General features: G+C 40.3%; 1 protein-coding gene across 3 annotated transcripts in view; it reads right to left on the minus strand.

Annotated features, from left to right (window-relative positions):
- The window catches only part of LEPR (leptin receptor), a 148,060-nt gene extending 131,289 nt beyond the window's left edge, over positions 1-16,771 (minus strand). For all 3 annotated transcript variants that reach the window (XM_036754165.1, XM_036754166.1, XM_036754163.1), the window contains exon 1: positions 16,643-16,771. The gene's annotated coding sequence lies outside the window, so the exon portion shown is untranslated. The remainder of the gene's footprint in view (positions 1-16,642) is intronic.
- Between the last annotated feature and the right edge of the window lie 3,051 nt (positions 16,772-19,822).

Genomic DNA, 19,822 nt, shown 5'->3' on the forward strand with positions numbered 1-19,822 from the left:
TTTTACTATGTTATTAAATTTCATAATGAAATCTGGGGTGGCTCTGTTGGGAGAATTACAAACAGATGCCAAGACCAAATCTGACATCAAGACTTTGGAAAGCTTTATGATATTTTACTGAGAATCTTGGAGATGAAATGTTCTTCTTTGTATCTCCCCTTTGAAAGCTTTTCTGGACCTTCTATAACTGATGACATTTTCTCATTTTCTAAAAATGTAGACTCTTGAAGAATTATTTCCACATCAAAACTGAAAATTATTGCAATAAAGTTTGACAGTCCAATTCAGTATATGTCTCAAGTATCATTTCTGTGCCAGGCATTATGCTGGGTGCTACAGATATGAAGACAAAGATGAAACAATCCCTGACCTCAAGGGGTTTCTGGTCCATGGAAAGGGTAAGCGTGACTGGAAGATAGTAGGTGTAATCAATGTTTGTTGGTTGTGTGTAGGATGGATTAGAATGCGGATAGACAAATTAAGAGGCAATGGCACTAGTCCAGACAAGAGGTCATGAAGGCCTGTGTCCAGAGTGAGAAGGGATCGTGTATGAGAGAGGCTGTCATGGTAGAAATGACAAGATTTGGCAGCTGATTGGATGGATAGATGGGGTGATATGTGTTAAAGAGATACAGATGAAATGTTCTGGGAAAATTCATACTCAACCTATACTGATACTCAAGCTATATCAGAGATTATTGTTTCTATGATTTAAAACTTAGAAAAGGATTAAATTCTGAACACCATGGTATTCCTTACAAAAGACCTACTTTGCCACTACATTTTATTTTGGTTTTATGTTGGCACTCTGTTTATGTGCTGATCCTCTTTGAAAAACATGATTCTGTTTATCTGTCAAATGACTTGACCAAAGTTCTTTCCTAAAAGTATATCAAACACAAATCCTCTTCAGGAGGCCAGGAGGCAAAGGTATTCATTCACAAAGTTCACTTGGGGAAGACAAAGGTCATATAGACTCTAGTCTGGCATCATCCAAACAACGGGATGACTCCAACCTTTATGTGGACCAGAGTAATTTCTACTACATTTCTACTTCGCAAACTTTCCAGATCATTGTGAATGCCTTATTAAAAATAATTGGGGAAACCCAATGTTTCTGCAATTGAGCAAAACATGCAATTTTTAGGTACAATTGTATTTTGATTTCTATACAAATGTATAGAGATACACAAATAAATATTTCAACACTTCAAGGAACTGTGGTTTCAGTTCAATTCGATAAGACAGAGTAAACAGTAGTGAGGTACCTACCAGTTCTGGCTACCATATTTTTGGAAGGACATCAACAAGTATTCAGCACAGTATTCCTCAGATACTGAAGGAGCTAGAAACCAAATATATGAGGATCCGCAAGGTGCATTGGAAAGAGTATTGGCTCTAAAAGCAGAGGATCTGAGTTCAAATCCCAAATCTAGTATTAATTAGTTCTATGATCTTGGGTAAGTCACTATGTTTCTAACCAGGTGGCCTCTGGGATCCCTTTTTACCTCTAGCTCTATGATGATTCAACTTGATCTTTCCCCCTTCATTTAAACGGAGATACCTTAGAATCTCCCTCTGTTTTCTGAGAAACAAACTCCCTGTCCCCCTTCAGAAGAATTGCTTTATTTGTAAAGGTGGTTACAGCAAATAGCTGCCACCAAGAAAATAAGGAAGTAAAATGTCTTTGCTTTATTCTTTCTGTGGCATACTACGTTTACCACTTTCCAATTTGATCTCCAGATTTTTATGGATTCTGATCATCGCCAGGCTTGAAACTTTGCCAAACTGTCTGTCCTAAGTTAGTTCTGTTTTGTGATAGCAGTGGTCATGTGCGTGCCCTTCTGATACTAGGCAGATTTAGAACTTTGACCTTGACCAGTTGAAACTGAATTGAGCTTTTTTTTTTTTTTTTTACAACTTTCATTAGTTCTCTTTCAAATGAATCCTGGATTGCATCTTAGACACAGTGATTCATTGCTCGCTTTTGTTTTGCTTTTAGCTCTTTTGTTTTAAAGAATGGATTTTATTCCACAGAAGTGGGGGAGGGGGGATATATACCTGTAACAGAACGCACTTCCCTATCTTTTAGAGATGTTGCAGCAGCTGGAATAATGGATGCAAGGAAATCAAAGGTTCCCAAGATCATTCAAGTTCCCATTGTTTAGTGCTGTTTTTTAATAATGAGTCAAACCAAAACATAAAGAGAAATGAGGCCGACGGTGAAAAACAATGCCAAGAACAGGTACTCTAGTGCTGCAGAATAACCTAATAAATCCACAGAAAACAAAGATTTCCAAAAAGGACCTGACAGCTGGCAGGGCTATTATCGATTCCTCTATAGTGCAGCCTAATGTTCTTGAACTTGGAAGAATAGCAAAGACAAGTCAAAAAACCATTACTGTGAAGGAAATGTATTTGGCATAGAAAATGCAGTACAAAGACTGGAGTACCAAATATTGGGAGGAAAAGGTCATTTCGATTGATGAAACTCACTTTTTCAAGGCCCTACTATGGTTGTGAAAAGTCCAGGTAAGCATATAAAAAAGATATCCTTATCAAACTGCAAAATATCAACTCCCATGAATGCTTAAGGAATTTTTTACTTCCAATGGATCTGGAAGTCTTCTTTCCATTAAAGGAATAATGAACACTGATAAATATATTGAAAAACTGAGAGGCAGAGTTTTTTAAGAATTTCAAAAATTTTCACACAGATATGGAATAGTATAACTGTTCTTACTCCTTGCTATCTGACATGAAAGATTCAGAAATTTATCCAAAAGATAGAAATAAATGTATTTCAGTGACCTGGGAACTCACCTAATATAAACTACATTGAAAATTTGTGGGCCATAATCATAAGTAGATTTGAAAAAATGAATTGTTCATCAAAGGCACATTTAATATTCAGTGTGATTTGTGGTTTCATGATGACAAATCATAAAATATGTGTCAGTCTTACAAGCTCCATACCAAATCTTGTAAAATATGTGATTGAAACAAAAGGACATAATGCATTTTAATTTTTTAAATAGATGTATAGAATAATTTACATATATATAATTTGCATCTAATGATAGCCATTTATAGGGCAGGACTGAGAGGGAAGGAAAAAAAGAAATTTATAGGATAATTTTGTTGTATATTTGAAAGGAATAGCAAATTGTGCATAGTAGATTTCTAGTTTCATGTACAATTATCTTTTTTTATTGTAGTATGTTATGGACATACTTTTTTCATTCCATAAATTAAAATAAAATAAGAATGAAAGACAACAATAAAAAGAAGCTGTTGAGTTTATTATGAAAATCATTTTATTTTTATATTTTTCCTTGTTCTCGAGTAATTTGAACATCATTATACAGGCAGAAATAAAAGAAGGAAGGGAAGGCAAATGTAAATGATAACTATCTAAATAGAGAAATAGATTGACAGATAGATATGTACATACTTTTGTCGTTGTTCAGTTGTGTTCTACTCTTTGTGACCCCATTTGGGGTTTTCTTGGCAAAGATACTGGCATGGTTTGCCATTTACTTTTCCACCTTATTTTATAGATGAGGAAACAGGCAAACAAGTTAAATGACTTGCCCAAAATCATGTGGCTAGTAAATGTCCAAGTCTAGATTTGAACTCAGGTCTCTCTGACTCCAGGCCTGTGCTCTACACACTGTGATACCTAGCTAGCTGCCCTATGTATATAATATTGTCCTCCTCTGATACCTCATCTGTGGCAGGGATATGACCCTGGACTCTTGAAGCCTATACCAGAGGAATATAAACCCAGGCAGATCATCCAGATCTTTGAGTGGGAGATCAGAAGAAAGACTGTACGTTAGCCATCTGGGGAAAGAAAATGTCAGAGGCTGACCACTGAGTGAAAATTTATTTGGCCATAGCAACTCTAGAAGTCCATCTCCTAAGGCATTCCTGCCTTGGTGGAATAAAAGTATCCATATTAGAAAAAAATCATAGATCCTTACTATTGGCATGTTACCATGTTTGATAAGCCATCCAGTGTCTGTGACGGGGGAAGCTCAGACCAGGATTTCTCTCCTGACTATGGCAGAGCCATATAACAGCTTGTTTAGCCATTACCCAATCGAGGCATCTCTTTGATCTCCAATGATACCTTTTATTTTTTGAATCACAAAAATTTCCTAATGTGCCTTCCCCCCACCACACACACACACCCTCCTTCCCTTATAATAAAGAAAAGAGTTAAATAAAACTAGCATGTTGATGGTGCCTGATGGTGTGTATGATTCCACACCCAAAGTCCCCAGGGCCTTTCTGGGGCCAATATCTCTATCTGTTCCAGACCTCATTTTTTCCATAGTTGGGTCATAAAGGGATTCCTACAAAGCCTGTAAACTGTATCCCCAAGCTTTGCCAAGTCTCTGACTTGTGACCTCCAAGAACAGCTGCTCTAGCTTCTCTTGGCCTGGAAATCCTCAGAAAACAAGCCCCAAGAACCTAAAATATGCAGCAGTTCTCTAGGGGAGGAAACTCAATGAGGACAGACACAATGAAATTTCTAGGTGGACTAAAGTAAACTGCTGAATGTTCCCCAAAGCAAAAGGCCAGCTGAGGGGAGCTGAGGAGAGGGGGATCTCTGTCCTCCCAAATGGAGCCTAAAATATTGGGTTATTCCATGAGTGTGGGGGGCACTTACATATGGTGGCATGCTTCCTTTTTGGTGGGGTGCCCTGAGGGTAGAAGAGTTCTCTGGCTGTCAACTTTATTTCTGAGCTACTCTCCCAATAAAGTCACCACTGCTCAGTTTCTCAGTCTATATACATTGAGTTCTATGGAACAAACCCTTTGGGGTAAGAAGTCTCTAGGAAAGGGTTTCATAAGATAGCCATGGGCAGATTTCACTGGATTTGGTGAGCTTGAATGGGAAGAAAAAATATATCCTTATTTTCACTAAAACTTTTTTTCACTATTTTCACTAACTGAAACTTTACATTTCCTTCAATTATTTAAAAAAAAATGTTATTCTGAGAAGAAACCCATAGGCTTCATCAAGCTGTCAAGGGGGTTCATGACACACAAAAAAGATTAAGAATCTTTGCTCTAAGACATAAATAAGAAGGAAGAACTCCTGGTTTGCTTGTGTTTGGAAAGCTAAGGAATGTTCACTGAAGGTCCATATGGCCTATGTTGGCAATAGTCCAGAAAAACAGCACAGCCTATCATGGTAAGCTACAGAATCACAGAATTTTAGCAATGAAGGAGGTCTCATATCATATTGCTTGCCTTCTCAATGGGCAAGAGAAGGGGCTAAAGGAGAGAGAGAATTTGGAACTCAAAAAAATAAGTGTTTAAAAAATAAAATGTATATTTGGAGAGACAAAGAAAGAAAGAAAGAGAGAGAAGAGAAGAGAAGAGAAGAGAGAGAGAGAGAGAGAGAGTACTCAGCAGCCATCTATTTCAACCCATAAGATAACTTAACTTGTACATGCATGTCATCTCCTGCCCCTCCCCTTCAGAATGTGTGCTCATGAAAGCAGGCATGAATTTGCCATTCTTTGTATCCCCAGTGTGTAATAAATGCTTATTGGTTGAGTTACTGAATAAAAATCCTTAGAAACATTTCTGACAATTGTTCATCCACCTGAAGACTTCTAATGACAGAGAGCTCACCACCTCCTGAGAGGGCCCATTTTCGTTTCGGGTAGCTATTGTTGTTGGGGAAAGTTGCTTAAATACAACCTGAATCAGGCTCTTTGTGGCTTCCCACAACCGCCAGAACAAACCTATTTCCTCCTCCCAACAGCTCCTCGAATACCTGTGAAAACAATGATCTTCAATACCCCTACTGAGTCTTCTCTTCTCCAAGCTAAATATCTACAGTCTTTCCAACTGATCCCTCTATGTCATGGACTCGAGACCCTTCCCCATCTGGGATGAGCTCCTCTGGACTCTGTCCAACTTATGAATGTTCTTCCTCAATGGTGGAAATCTCTCAACAAAGCAGAAAGGTAAGTACTGAGTAAATAGACAAAAACTAACACATACACATGGTTAACTGCTATTAGCATAGTCCAGTGGCTTTAATTAAAGGCAGGGCATGTCATTCTGCTCTGCTTTCTACTCTGAGAGTTAGGGTCATCATATCAGGCATCTTGTGCTGCTTCTAGACCTCTACCCTGGCTTGGTCCCAGAAAACACTGGCATTGGCTTTCTACTGCCTAAAGGAAAGTCCAAAAACCTTAACTTCAAAGGCCCTCTACCATTCATCCCTGCACATGTATCCAGCCTGCTCTCTTCCCACTGTCCAAACGGTAAAATAGATAAGCTGGCCTGGGAGTAAGAGGACCTGAACTCTAAATTTCCCTCTCATTATTTACTACATAAATCACCTTGAGCCATGAGGTGGCAAGTCACTAAACAGGCAGGTCACTTAAGCCTCTCAGTGATCCCAGGCATTTCTCTAAGACTAGAAATTTCAGATTAAGTGTGGACCTGTATTGATGGAGGGAGGGGTATTTCTCACTATCAATTGCCTACATCAATGAAATCTCAGGCCCAGTAAAAAAAAAAAAAAAAAGGCCCTTTCCGTCAATCATTTCAATCCTTTAGGATTACCGTCCTTATGCGTAAAGATCACTTTGAGCTTCAAAACCTAAATTACTTAAATAATACCCTGAGATATTATGCAAAGTGTCATATGACAGAGGAGAAGCTGTCTTGTCAAATGAATGAGGTATAGATTACCAAAATCCATTTAGTTCTAGACGTATCAGTGACCTTCATATTAAAACACCAACTCTCCTACACTAGGAATGCACACGTACATGAAACAATGAATGAATCATTTATTAGTGCTTACTATGTTCAATAGTAAAGTGGGCTGGAGAAGGAAATGGCAAGCCATGCCAATATCTTTGCCAAGAAAACCTCACATGGGTCATGAAGAATCAGACACAACTAAAATGACTGAACAACAAAACTATGTCCATGCATTGTGCTAAGTGCTAGGAATTTAAATAGAGAAGTCAGATAGTCCCTGCTAGCCAGGAGTTCATATTCTAATGGTAGAGACAATGCATGGAAGATTTCATCTACAAGTCCGATGGAAACGTTCCATGGTCCTTAGGGCACAACAGCAAAGTAGATATTCATGTACCTTTGACGTCATTTCCAATGATTAAGTCACATTGGTTTCTGATGTTGAGCTATTTGACACTGCTAAAGATTTTGGTGGCCAGAACTTTCCTTTCTAGGTCTTCAGAACAAAGGAGGCATAGTCCACAATATTTCTCCCTTGTCAAACCACAACTGGAATATTGTTTAGTTCAGGGCACCATGCTTTAAGAATGATACTGGTGGGGCGGAGCCAAGATGGTGGCTAGAAAGCACGGACTTGCTTAAGCTGCCTCCCAAATCCCTCCAAACACCTGTAAAAAATGGCTCTGAACAAATTCTAGAGCTGTAGAACCCATGAAATAGCAGAGGGAAACAGGTATCCAGCCATCCAGCCCAGGAGAGCCTGGATGGTTGCCAGGAAAGGTCTATCACATGGTACTGAGAGTGGAGGGCCACCCCACATGGACCACGCCAGGACAGACCAGACCCTGAGTCAGCCAGATGGAACAGGCCTTGGGGACGTGAAACAGTGAGCTGTGGCAGTTACCAGACTTCTCAACCCACGAAAGCCGAAGAGCAGGTTAGGGGTAAACTGTAGGATTGAGTTCAGAGTGGTCCGGCCGCCAACTCTGGGGTAGAGGAAGTGGTACAGCGGCAGTCATAGCAGCAGCAGGAAGTTCCTGAGGCTGCCTGCAGAGCACCAGCATCAGCAGCTTCCTGAGTCCCTGGCTCACACGGTGGGAGGAATCTAGCAGCAAATCAGAGCAGTAGTACAAGGAGTGCTTGGTGGGCACAAAGGCAGATTCTCTTGCTGTGCCCTGCTGGGATCTGTATTGTGGTCCTGGTTGGCAGTTCTTGGGGGAGGAGGAGTGCTGTGGTGACAGAGCCTAGGGTGACGGTAGAATAGAAGTAGCTCTGAAAACAGCAGTGCTTGGACCCTAAAGTTTGGGACAAAGTACTCTCTGTTCTACAAGCAGTCATACCCTGACAAAAAGCTCAAGGGTCAAGTAGTTGGCTGGGAACATGAACATGTAGCAAAAATGAACTCAGACTCAAACTCACACTCTAACTCAAACTCTAGATTCCTTTTCTGGTGACAAAGAAGGCCAAAACATACAGCCAGAAGAAGTCAACAAAGTCAAAGAGCCTACATCAAAAGCTTCCAAGAAAAATATGAATTGGGCTCAGGCCAGGGAAGAGCTCAAAAAGGATTTGGAAAAGCAAGTAAGAGAAGTAGAGGAAAAATTGGGATGAGAAATGTGGGTGATGCAAGAAAACCATGAAAAACAAGTCAATGACTTGCTAAAGGAGACCCAAAAAATACTGAAGGAAATAACACCTTAAAGAATAGACTAACCCAAATGTCAAAAGAGCTCCAAAAAGCCAATGAGGAGAAGAATGCCTTGAAAGGCAGAATTAACTAAATGGAAAAGGAGGTCCAAAAGACCACTGAAGGAAATACTACCTTCAAAATTAGATTGGAGCAAGTGGAAGCTAGTGACTTTATAAGAAATCAAGATATTATAAAACAGAACCAAGGGAATGAAAAAATGGAAGACTATGTGAAATATCTCACTGGAAAAACCACAGACTTGGAGAATAGATCCAAGAGAGATAATTTTAAAATTATTGGACTACCTGAAAGCCATTATCAGAAAAATAGCCTAGACATCATCTTTCAAGAAATTATCAAGGAAAACTTCCCTGATACTCTAGAGCCAGAGGATAAAATAGAAATTGAAATTGAAAGAATCCACTAATTGCCTCTTGAAAAAGATCCCAAAAAGAAAACTCCTATGAATATTGTTGCCAAATTCCAGAGTTCCCAGGTCAAGGAGAAAATACTGCAAGCAGCCAGAAAGAAACAATTTGAATATCGTGAAAACACAATCAGAATAACCCAAGATCTAGCAGCTTCTACATTAAGGGATTGAAGGACTTGGAATATGATATTCTGGAGGTCAAAGGAGTTAGGATTAAAACCCAGAATCACCTACCCAGCAAAACTGAGTATAATGCTCCAAGGCAAAATATGGATTTTCAATAAAATAGAGGACTTTCAAGGTTTCTCAGTGAAAAGACCAGAGCTGAATAGAAAATTTGACTTTCAAATACAAGAATCAAGAAAAGCATGAAAAGGTAAACAAGAAAGAGGATTCATAAGGGACTTACCAAAGTTGAACTGTTAAGTTTACATTCCTACATGGAAAGATGATGTGTGTAATTCATGAGACCTTTCTCAGTTTTAGGGGAGTTGAAGGGAATATGGACGGAGGGTACAGGATGAGTTGAATATGAAGGGATGATATCTAAAAAAAAGAAATAAATTTAAGAGAGGAGAGAAGAATATATTGAGAAAGGTAGAAAGGGAGAGATAGAATGGGGCAAATTATCACAAATAAAAGTGGCAAGAAAAAGCAGTTCTGTTGGAAGGGGAATGAGTGAATCTTACTCTCATCGGATTCAACTTGAGGAGGGAATAACATACACACTCAATTGGATATCTTACTCCACAGGATAGTAGGGGAAGGGGATAAAAAAGCGGGGTGGATGATAGAAGGGAGGGCAGATAGGGGGAGGAGGTAATCAAAAGCAAACACTTTTGAAAAGGGACAGGGTCAAGGGAGAAAATTGAATAAAGGGGGACAGGATAGGATGGAAGGAAATAGAGTTAGCCTTTCACAGCATGAGCATTGTGGAAGTGTTTTACATAATGATACATGTGTGATCTATGCTGAATTGCTTTCCTTCCCAGGGAGGGTGGGTGGAAAGTGAAGAGGGGAGAGAATTTGGAACTCAAAGTTTTAAAAGCAGATGCTTAAAAATAAAAAAAAAAGAATGATATTGGGAACTTTTTAGAGGAAAGACATTAAATAACTGTCCAAGGCCATACAGATAGTAATGGTCAGTACTAAGATCAAATCCAGTTCCTCTGATTCCAAATCCAGAACTGTTTTCTTTGATTCTGGGTGCCATAGAAAATTGGTTATGATAAAAAGGATATTGATAACCTTTCAGAGAAAAGGTCCCAGGAAAGTCAGAGGGCTTAGAGACTAAGCTATATGACTATCCATTGAAAAAAACAAGGGCTCATTAGCCTGAAGAAAAAGAGATTTAATTGAGTCCTAGCAGCTATCTTCAAGGGTTATCATATACAAAAGCAACCCTAGATGCATAGATTTAGAACTGGAAGAGACCTCAGAGACCATCTAGCACAACTACCTCATTTCACAGATGAACAAACTAGGGTATAAGGAATTTAAGTGACTGTCCAAGGTCATACAGATAGTAAGGATCAGTACCAAGATTCAAATCAAATTCCTCTGACTCCAAATTCAGAGGTCTTTCCAATGTATTATGCTGTCTTTGATTCTGAGCACCATAGGATATTGGGAGGATAGGAAGGATATTGATAACCTTTCAGAGGAAACATCCCAGGAAAGTCACAGCCTAGAAACTTGTCCATTTGAATATCATTTGAAGAAACTTGGACTCTTTCACCTGAGGAAGAGAATATTGATTTGAGAACCTAAAAACTGTCTTCAATTTCTTTAGTTCTTTACTATTTATGAGCCCCCACTAGTGTACTTCCAATACCATTTTACCAGATACCATCTCTCCAATATCAAGTAGTCAATTAACATCAAATAGCTTTTTTTAAAGGGTTATTTACTGAGAAGCTATAGCAAGAACCAAAGTAGAATGACATTCGTTCAAATAGGCGGTATATTCTCCCTTCTACATATCTATTAGTCTGGGGAAAATGGACTCAAACTTAAAGTGGTTGCTACAAAGCTGCTCCCCCACTCTCCCACCTGAGAAGTTCCTGGTCCTTTGGAATCTCTTTCTACTTTTCAGAGCCCCCACCAAGTTCAGTTCTGAGAGTGAGAGAGCCAAAGAATGAGTTGTTCCCTTGCTTAGCTTGTTAGGCTAGGTCAAGAAGGTTCCTGCTCAGTCTCCTCACTGGACTTAGCTGCTGGCTTCCAAGGCTCTGGCTATTAATTGGATTTCAGATGGCTTTGGGGGACCAACAAGTATCTCTGGTCACTTGGGCACTCTTGTTGAACTCACTGGTTGCCTGGCCACTTCTGCCTCTGGATCTTATTCACCTAAGATCAGTTATGAAGAAATATGCCAAAAATAGTTGTACCATGCATTCATGGACACATGGCAGCTGTATGGGAAGACAAGGCAGCCAAAGTTGCTGCCCCTTCTGCCCGGTAGGTACAACAGTTCTTCTCTCACAAAAGCCATGAGGGAAGAATTAGGCTAAAAACCAGCTGAGGGAAGGACATATCAATTCTTTTCATGACAGCTTAGTTCCAGTCAGTAGGCAATTCAAAGGCATTCAGTGACCACACAGAAGTTGACAAGCAGTCAGAGGATGCCTGAGTATGCTCTGAAGGTGGGGAAAGATGATTCCATTACAGATGCCTGTAAGTAGGCCCACTAAGCCTCCACATGGATTAGAAGCAGGCAGAGAATACTGAGCATGCTTTAAGGTTGGGACCCTCACTCACCCATTCAAGAAGTAAGAGTGATGAATGAAAGTTGCCAAAGGCTGCTCTCTGGGCTCATCCTCGTCTCTGGGGCCCTTTCATATCACAGGCTGGGACCAGAGTAGAACTGAACACAAACCAGTCTGTTTCTATAATCTATAGCTAGACGAGTCAGAACATATCTCTGACCCTGGAGTCCCTATTACCATCAGAGAAATACACAGGAGAAACCCCCTGGTCCTGAACATGATGGAAGGAAATGGCCATCACTCCTACAAGGGATGGAGGAGGAGAGAATCTCAACACTACCACGGGAACAGGAGCTCCCCTACAGGCCCTGTGCCAAGCTTTCTGAAAAGAAAAACAGCATTTCCAGTGTCTCATACAATCGCTCTGTCTCTGAGAAGCTTGGTTGGAAGAATAGTGACCCAAACTAGCATTCAGAAAGACTCAAGTAGAAATCTCACTTCAGATGCTTATTGGTCTGTCACCCTAGCCAAGTCACCTAATATCTCTGAGCCTCAGTTTCCTCACTTATAAAGCAGGGCTAATAATAGCCCCTAAATTACGGGATTGTTGCAAGCATCCAATGAGATGATATATGCAAAGCACTTTGCAAACCCCAGAGGACCACATAAGTGTTAGTTATTATTAATATTCTCCAGAAGTAATTGAGTGAGTCTAATGTCAGTCCTGGACCAGTAATTGCCTTACAGAACTCAGGCCTTAGTGGTTAATGATGGGAAGTAATTAGCAATAGTTGCCAGTAATTGAATACCCATAGTGGGACAGTAGGCTTTCAATGTTTCTTTGTACATCAGGGTATGCCAGCTTGCCAGTCAAGCTACCCTCTATTAGGTAGTGTTATACTCTCATTAATAACAAAGCAGGCAATCACTGCACTTTACATCACCCTCTCCCCACTCTGTGGTTATGTTGCTGTTATCTCCAAGAGACAGCTTCCCCTTTCATCATGCCTGCCACCCCGACTTCCCTTCCTTCCTTGGTAAGCTTTGTCACAGATCTCTGGACAGCAGTCTAGCCTCTTTTGGCCATTGGCAGTAGGAATAAAAGAACCCCTAAGCCCTCTCCCCGCCTTCCCTACCTTAAGTAGAACTTCAGTACAAATAGATTTGGTCCTAACAAATCAGAAACTTTGCCCAAAACCTGGAAAAAATACTCTCCAGATAATGTGATTCTAGAAGGTGCAACAAGAAAACAGGCATTGATTGCTCTTCATAATGAGTTTACCCTGAGACTCTCTCATTACCTACGTGTTACAAGAGACCTTCAAAAGGAGAATAAAATGAGAGTCAATAAAATCTAATGCCTTACACCACACTTAATGTGGGCATGAACAATGAAATATGTTAGGGATGGAAGAAAGACAGTATTTCATGAAGTCACATTGAACTCACTAAGATCTCAAAACCAAATAAGAATTTGTTGGTGGATGAAGGACAGTTTAAATTAAGCCTGGACAGCAATGAGAAATTTTAGCTGAGAATTAGTACATGATTTATTGAGTTATCCAAAAACATGGGGTTTTTGTCATTTTCTTTGCATCTGCAGCACCTTACACATAGTAGGTGTTTAACTAGTGTTTGTTGAATTGAAACAAAGTAATGGAAGTAAAAGCTTCAATTACCTCTGTAGTATTATGTCCTTGTTTTCAAATGTCCCTGTACTTCTCTATCTTTGTGCAGTGTGTGCAGAGTATAAGCTCCTTGTGGGCAGAGGTTGCTTGGCTTTCTTTAGTCTTTATCTCCCAGTGCCTGGCCTGGTTCCCTCCACATGCCTTGGTAGATCTGTGATGGCATCAGTTTGGGCAGATATTTCCTCCAACAATGCGATTAACAGCCTATCCAGCCTACTACCCCAAATATAGTTCTTCCACAGCAGATTGGTCAGAGCCTGGCCTGAATCGGGCCACCCCCTGGTAGTTTATCAAATGAGACAGTCATAAACCATCTAATGCAAGGGTCCTTAACCTTTTTGATGACATGGACCCCTTGGCAGTCTGTGTACAGACCTCTTCTTAAAATCATGTTTTTCTTTTTATTTTAAATTCATAATTGAAAGAAATACTCGATTTCAACTAGAGGTTAGTGAAAATAAAGACTTTTTTCTCCACTCAAATTCACAGATTCCCTTGAAATCAGCAGATGGGCTCTATAGAGATTTATTGATTCCAAGCTGAGAACCCGTGGTCTAACTGCTAGCAAAAGGAGGTTTATTTAACTACATCAAAGAAAAGATGTTCAAAGCAGGGCAAAGGTTCATTGATTCAGTGAGATTCAGCTTCTCAGCCTTGTTCCTACCAAGGTTTTACAGTCCAAAAGTTCAAGGGAGGCTCTGGGCCTTCCTGGTCTGGTCCTTTTGGGCTCAGATATTCAGTAAGCTCCATCAATGGCCAGAGCCTTAGTTATCTAGAGCTAATCAAATCTCAAAAGCAGGTTCAATACCTTTTAAGGAAATACTAGCCTGCTTGCTTGGGGGGAGGGAATTAGAATATAATTCCTAACAAATTGATTCACCATTCAATATCACTTAGCAATACTCATAAAACCTTATATGGGGAGATGTGCCCTGAGAGCTGAGTGGGACCCCCCCCCCCCGACATTATATATACTTACTGTACTGATATTCAAGTAGGTTAATTAAACGACTTACCACATAAGGATCAAGAATTACAGGTAACATTTGAACCCAGGTCCTCTGACTTCAGAGACAACTCTCATTTTACCAGATTATGTTATTAGTCATTATGCAGAGAATGCTGGAGTTGTAGCAATGAAGACCTGAGTTTGAATGTTCCCTCAGATGCTTATTTGCAGTGTGAACCTGGGCAAGTCATTTAACCTCCGATTGCCTCAGTTTCTTTGCCTGTAAAATGAGACTGATAATAGCACCTACACCCCAGGGTTGTTGTGGGGATCAAATGGAATGATATGTGTAAAGTGCTTTGCAAACCTTAAAGCCTTATTTCAATGTTTGTTGCCATCATGGAGAAGTTAGTGATGAATCTTTTTGCCCTTAGAAAAGCTGCTTCTTGGACAAAGACTTAAGAACATGCCAAGCTTGCATTATGTTTGACCATGTCATACTGAATGCTTAGCACAGTTCCAGGTATATAATAGGTGATTAATAAATGCTTGTTGACTTGCCATTAAACCCTTCTCCCTCCACCCTCATTCAGTAAACTTCAGTGGCTCACTATTACTTCTAGGTCAAATATAAACATTTTGTTTAACATTTAAAGCTCTTCTCAACCTTGCCCCTTTCCACCTTTCCAGTCTTCTTACTCATTTCCCCCCACTCACTCTATGGTCTAGTCATACTGGCTTACTCACTGTTCCTCACACAGGTGTCTTTGTATAGGCTGTCCTCTATGCCTGGTATGCCCTCCTTCTCATCTCTGACTCTTGGAATCCTTTGTTCCCCTTCAAGGCTCAGCTCAAGTACTATTTTGAATGCGAGCTCTTTGAGGACAGAGTCTATTTAATCTTTGTCCTCATGTCCCTAAAATTTAGCCCAGTGTCTAGCATAGATTAGGCACTTAATAAAGGCTTGTTGATTGAGTGATTTCAACAGTTGATTAATTTCATGGTTTCCTGTAAGTGGTGTGCTGAAGAGAATACTGGGCTCAGACTCAGGGTTCAAATCTATTCCCTGGCACATCTTCAGTGTTTGAGCACGGGTAAACCACTTAGCTGCTCCATGTCCCCATGCAATTCTCTAAGGGGTAAGTATACTGATGAATTCTGGTATTCACTGGCAGATTCCCTGCACCAATGAAATCACAGATTCAGACATCCCATCCTTTGCCATCCCCCACCCCCAAAAAAATCTGTACAAAAAAGTGTACAAAAGTTCTTTTCCCAAATAGTTTTACTATATTTATTTCATAAAATGCTTAGAATTGTAATTCTAAGGAGAGCTCCAGGCTATTCCTTCTTTGATGCTCAGGTTAAGATCTATGCAATTTTCACCTAATGTACTTTATGTAACTAAGACCCTCCCTGGAATGACAACCCCTGATTTTTTAACAACTGATTTTTTAATTCCAAGGGAGGAACTATTATTCAACTAATAAGGGAATCATAGACTAGAATTTTTTTTGTAGAGAGACCTTAAAAATAATTTGCAGATTAATTTGATAATAAGCAAACATTTATTGAGTGTCTGCTCTAGGCAAAACACAGTAATTGGTAAGACAAGCTGAATTAAAGGCAACCCTCCACAGCTGGTTCTTAGCCTCTAATTGAAGCCTGCACTCCCTATTAAATGGCACTCAGAGTCTTTAGGGCAGTGCACAGGTGTAACCTTCAGTGCTCAGGTAACACAGTAGTAAACCCTATATCACCTCCTATAATCTCTAGGTCACATAAAGTACCTGTTTGATCCAGCTCCATTTTTAATTAGTGAAAATGAAAGAAGTAACTTAAAGTCCTGAAGGAGTTACATTCTATGATTTTAGAATAATTTTCTTCTTATTAATAAATCTTCTAATCCCTAGCTTCCACCAAGGCTGAGCTCAGGTGGAACCTCCATTGGGAAATCTGTCCTGATTCCCTCGACTATTAGAGTTCTCTCCCTCGTGATATTATTTTGAATTTACTTCTCCATGGATGATGTCATATTTTCCCCAATGGTCTGTAAGCTCCTGGAGGGTTGAAAATGCCACATTATGGTCTTTGAATGCAAAGTGTTTAGCACTGTACCTGGCAAACAGTAGGCACTTAAAATACCTTTCTAATTCACTTGGTGAATCAGAATGAAAATGCTTACTCAGGCTTGGCGGTGGAAAGAATTGCTTGCTGAGATTAATCCGGAGGTACAGGCTTAGAATCTCTAGCAAAGAATTCATACCAATGCCACAATTAACCACCAAACATTAATAAGTAGCTAATGCATACCAGGCGCAATGTTAGGGGTTAAGGATACCAAAAAAAGAAAAGAAAATGTGCCTCCAGTGCCAGGGAACCCACTACCTTGCAGGCCGCCCCTCATATGTGTCACACACAAGGACACTCACCACTTACCTTGAGCCCAGTCTACCTCTCTGAAGCCTCTGCCTATTGATCCTCTTTCTGCCCTCCTGGGCTGAACAGAACCTGCTTAAATCAACTTCCACATGACAGTCCTTAAATACATAAAGGCAGTCAACACACCTGCCCCCACTACCTCTCTTCTGGTCAAACATTGCCAGCTTCTTCCTTTGCTCATCAGAGAACTCTGGGTGGGCATTTAAGAGGAGCAGCAGCGGATTGCTGAGGCAAAGACTGACTGCCAAGAGATCGGATCAAAACAAAAGGGATATTTGACATCTTTTCTAGTAATCCATTAAAACCACAGACTTGATATTTCTAAAGCGTAGGTCTGACCATGTCCCTCCACTGCTCAAGAACTGTCAGTGACTCCCTCTTGCCTGTAGGATAAATGATAAACTCTTTTATTTAGTCTGTAAAGCTTTTCACAGTCTGGCTCCTTACCATGCTTACTCCACTTTATGTACAAACTTATGTGCTGTTTTCTCAAATTCCAGATTGTCTCTCCCATCTCCATGTCTTTGCCCAGGCTCCCTTCTGACTCTCATGTCACTGAATCCCAACTTCCCTCCAAGCAGAGCTCAGGCACCACCTCCTACCTGAAGACTTTCTGGATCTCCCAGTAGTTAGTGCTCCCCGCCCTCCCAAAACACTTTGTATTTTACTCAGCATGTAATCTGTCTAAAAGCAACAGGGTGCAGTGAATTAGACAGCTGGCCTCAGAGTTAAGAAGATATTAGTTTAAGCCTGCCCCTAACACATGCTGGCTGCCAAATGACAAGGCATTTAACTTTTCAATGACCCAGGCAAAGCAAGTGAAAAAAGTTTTAGGAAACATGCCAGTCTGCACTGGTAAAGGTCTCTCCCTGGAGTTCCTTGTGCTTATGAAATCACAGGTCTTCAGTTAAATAAAAGTAAAAACCAAAATTCCTCCCATTCTCTGTTCATATCTACTTATCTATCTACCTATCATCTATCCATCCATTCATCTACTTATCCATCTATTGCTCCATCCATCACCCATCTAGCTAATATCCATCCATCTATCCATCTATCTATCTATCTAGTCATACTAACCTATGTAGAAATTGTCTAGCCCTAGAAGAATAGAAACTCCCTGAGGGTAGAGGTTATTTTCAGTAACTTGTAGTTCCAGTGACTATCACAATAATTTGTGCATAGTAGATGCTCAATAAATATTTCAAAAGAAATGAATGGATTTGAATTGCATTGTATTGAGTTTAAATGCTCCTGAACCCTCCCACCCAAGTAGAATTACCTGCCCAGGACGTGGCTTCCCAAAGATGCCCATTACTGAAGCAGTTATTTTGGTTTTTCACATCACACTTTTCACAGGTTGCTGAAAACATGTTTTTATCAAGGTTCGTCTCATTCCACTAAACAGGAGCTAAATTTATCTGTTCAGAGTTTGAAAACATGGACTAATTAATTAGGGATCTGGTCATTTCCTGAGTCCTTCTGTTCAGCAATGACTCTACAGCTTGGTGAGTCAGCCCCATTAACATCAGTCACCCAGCCCAAATATTCTTCTGAAGCCCAACCCTGTACTAGCCCTATTTGTTTACCATTTTCCTGGGTCCTACTTTGGTTTTCTGTGTTTGTGTTTTGTAAACATTAAGCATTTGTCTATTTTTGGTCCCAACCTATGATTTCATCACTCTGGAGAGCTCCATACATGGAAACTTCCTCTACTGAAGCATGAAGGAAGCTGTTCCATAACTTACAATCCTGAAGAGTTGCCTGGCGGAACTAAGATATTAAGTTTCTATAGTCATACAGTCAGTATATGTGTGTGTATATTATAAATATATATATATATATATATATATATATCAAAGGCAGGATTTTAACCCAGGTGTTCCTAAGTTCAAAGATAACTCTTTATCCATTATGTCAAACTCACTCTTATTTAATAGGTCATAATAAGACAGGGTTGGAGGCCAGACAGAAATAGGACTTGTGTTTGGATTGGGGCAGGGAACTCTGAGGTGACATAAGTGTTTCTACCAATGTGGTTTGACACCCTCTTTGTAACTTAGAGCCCTTTAAAATTTTTATTTATTTGGGGGGAGAGTATTCTGGGAAGATGGCGGAGTAGGTCAGAAAACTTTTGGCTCTCCAAATTTCCTCCACAGAAAAAGACAGAACATTGCATAGAGCAGTGGAAACAAACAAAAGTTGGGGTAAAGCAGTTGTCTTCCTAAGACAACCTAAGAAGACCCCAGGAAAGACCGGACCTCCCAGGGCAGAGGTTTGGCCTGAGACAAGTGCAAATAGTTCCAGGCCCACTCTGCAAAATCAGCAAACAACAAGCCCTGGGGGCAGCTGGGAGAGGTTGGGAGGCAGCCTCCAGCATGGGGGTCTGATGGCTGAGTTGGAGAAGATTGAAGGACCTTCCACTGTTGAGGGATACTAAACACAGCTCTGCTCACCAGACCCATCCTGGGCTGTGACTGCGGGGAGAAGGAGGTAGCACATACCTGGTGAATGCAGTAGTAGAGGGGTGGGGACCCTTCTGGCTATGGGAATTTGCAGGAGAGCAAAGTCCCTGGTTTCAGTTCCAGGGCGGAGAGGACATCTGTAGTTTGCAGCCAGTGAAGGGACCACAGGTAACAAGATTATTCATGGGACAGTGTGGCTGGGAGTGGAGAGGAGAGGCCAAGGTTGAGCCCCAGGACAGACCTCAGAAAATAACAGTTAGAAGGACCTGAGGCTTGGGGCATCATTCCTGATATGTCCAGATTACAACTTGATTACACTAATAGCTGATAAAAACAAAAGGAAGTAAATAAGTAAAAGGGAGTAAGCAATAGAGAAAGAACCCAATCAAAGATAGTTACTATAGGGATGGAGAAGATCTGGGTTCATACTCAGAGGAAGACAGTGCAGCTAAAAAAAAAAAAAATCATTCCTTTGTAGTGAGAAACATCAAGTGATCCCAAGCACAAAAAAAGTTCTTGCAAGAACTTAAAAGGACTTTAAAAATCAAATAAGAGAGATCAAGGAAAAATTAGACCAAAATATAGGAGCAATCCAAGAAAATCATGAAAAGAAAGTCAATGAACTTGAAATAGAGATTCAAAAATGTAAGGAAGGAAATAACTCCTTCAAAACTAGAATTGGTCAAAGGGAAGCAAATGACATTCTGAGACA

Source organism: Trichosurus vulpecula, chromosome 4 (assembly GCF_011100635.1).
Source record: "Trichosurus vulpecula isolate mTriVul1 chromosome 4, mTriVul1.pri, whole genome shotgun sequence".
In the NCBI taxonomy this organism is placed as follows: domain Eukaryota; kingdom Metazoa; phylum Chordata; class Mammalia; order Diprotodontia; family Phalangeridae; genus Trichosurus; species Trichosurus vulpecula.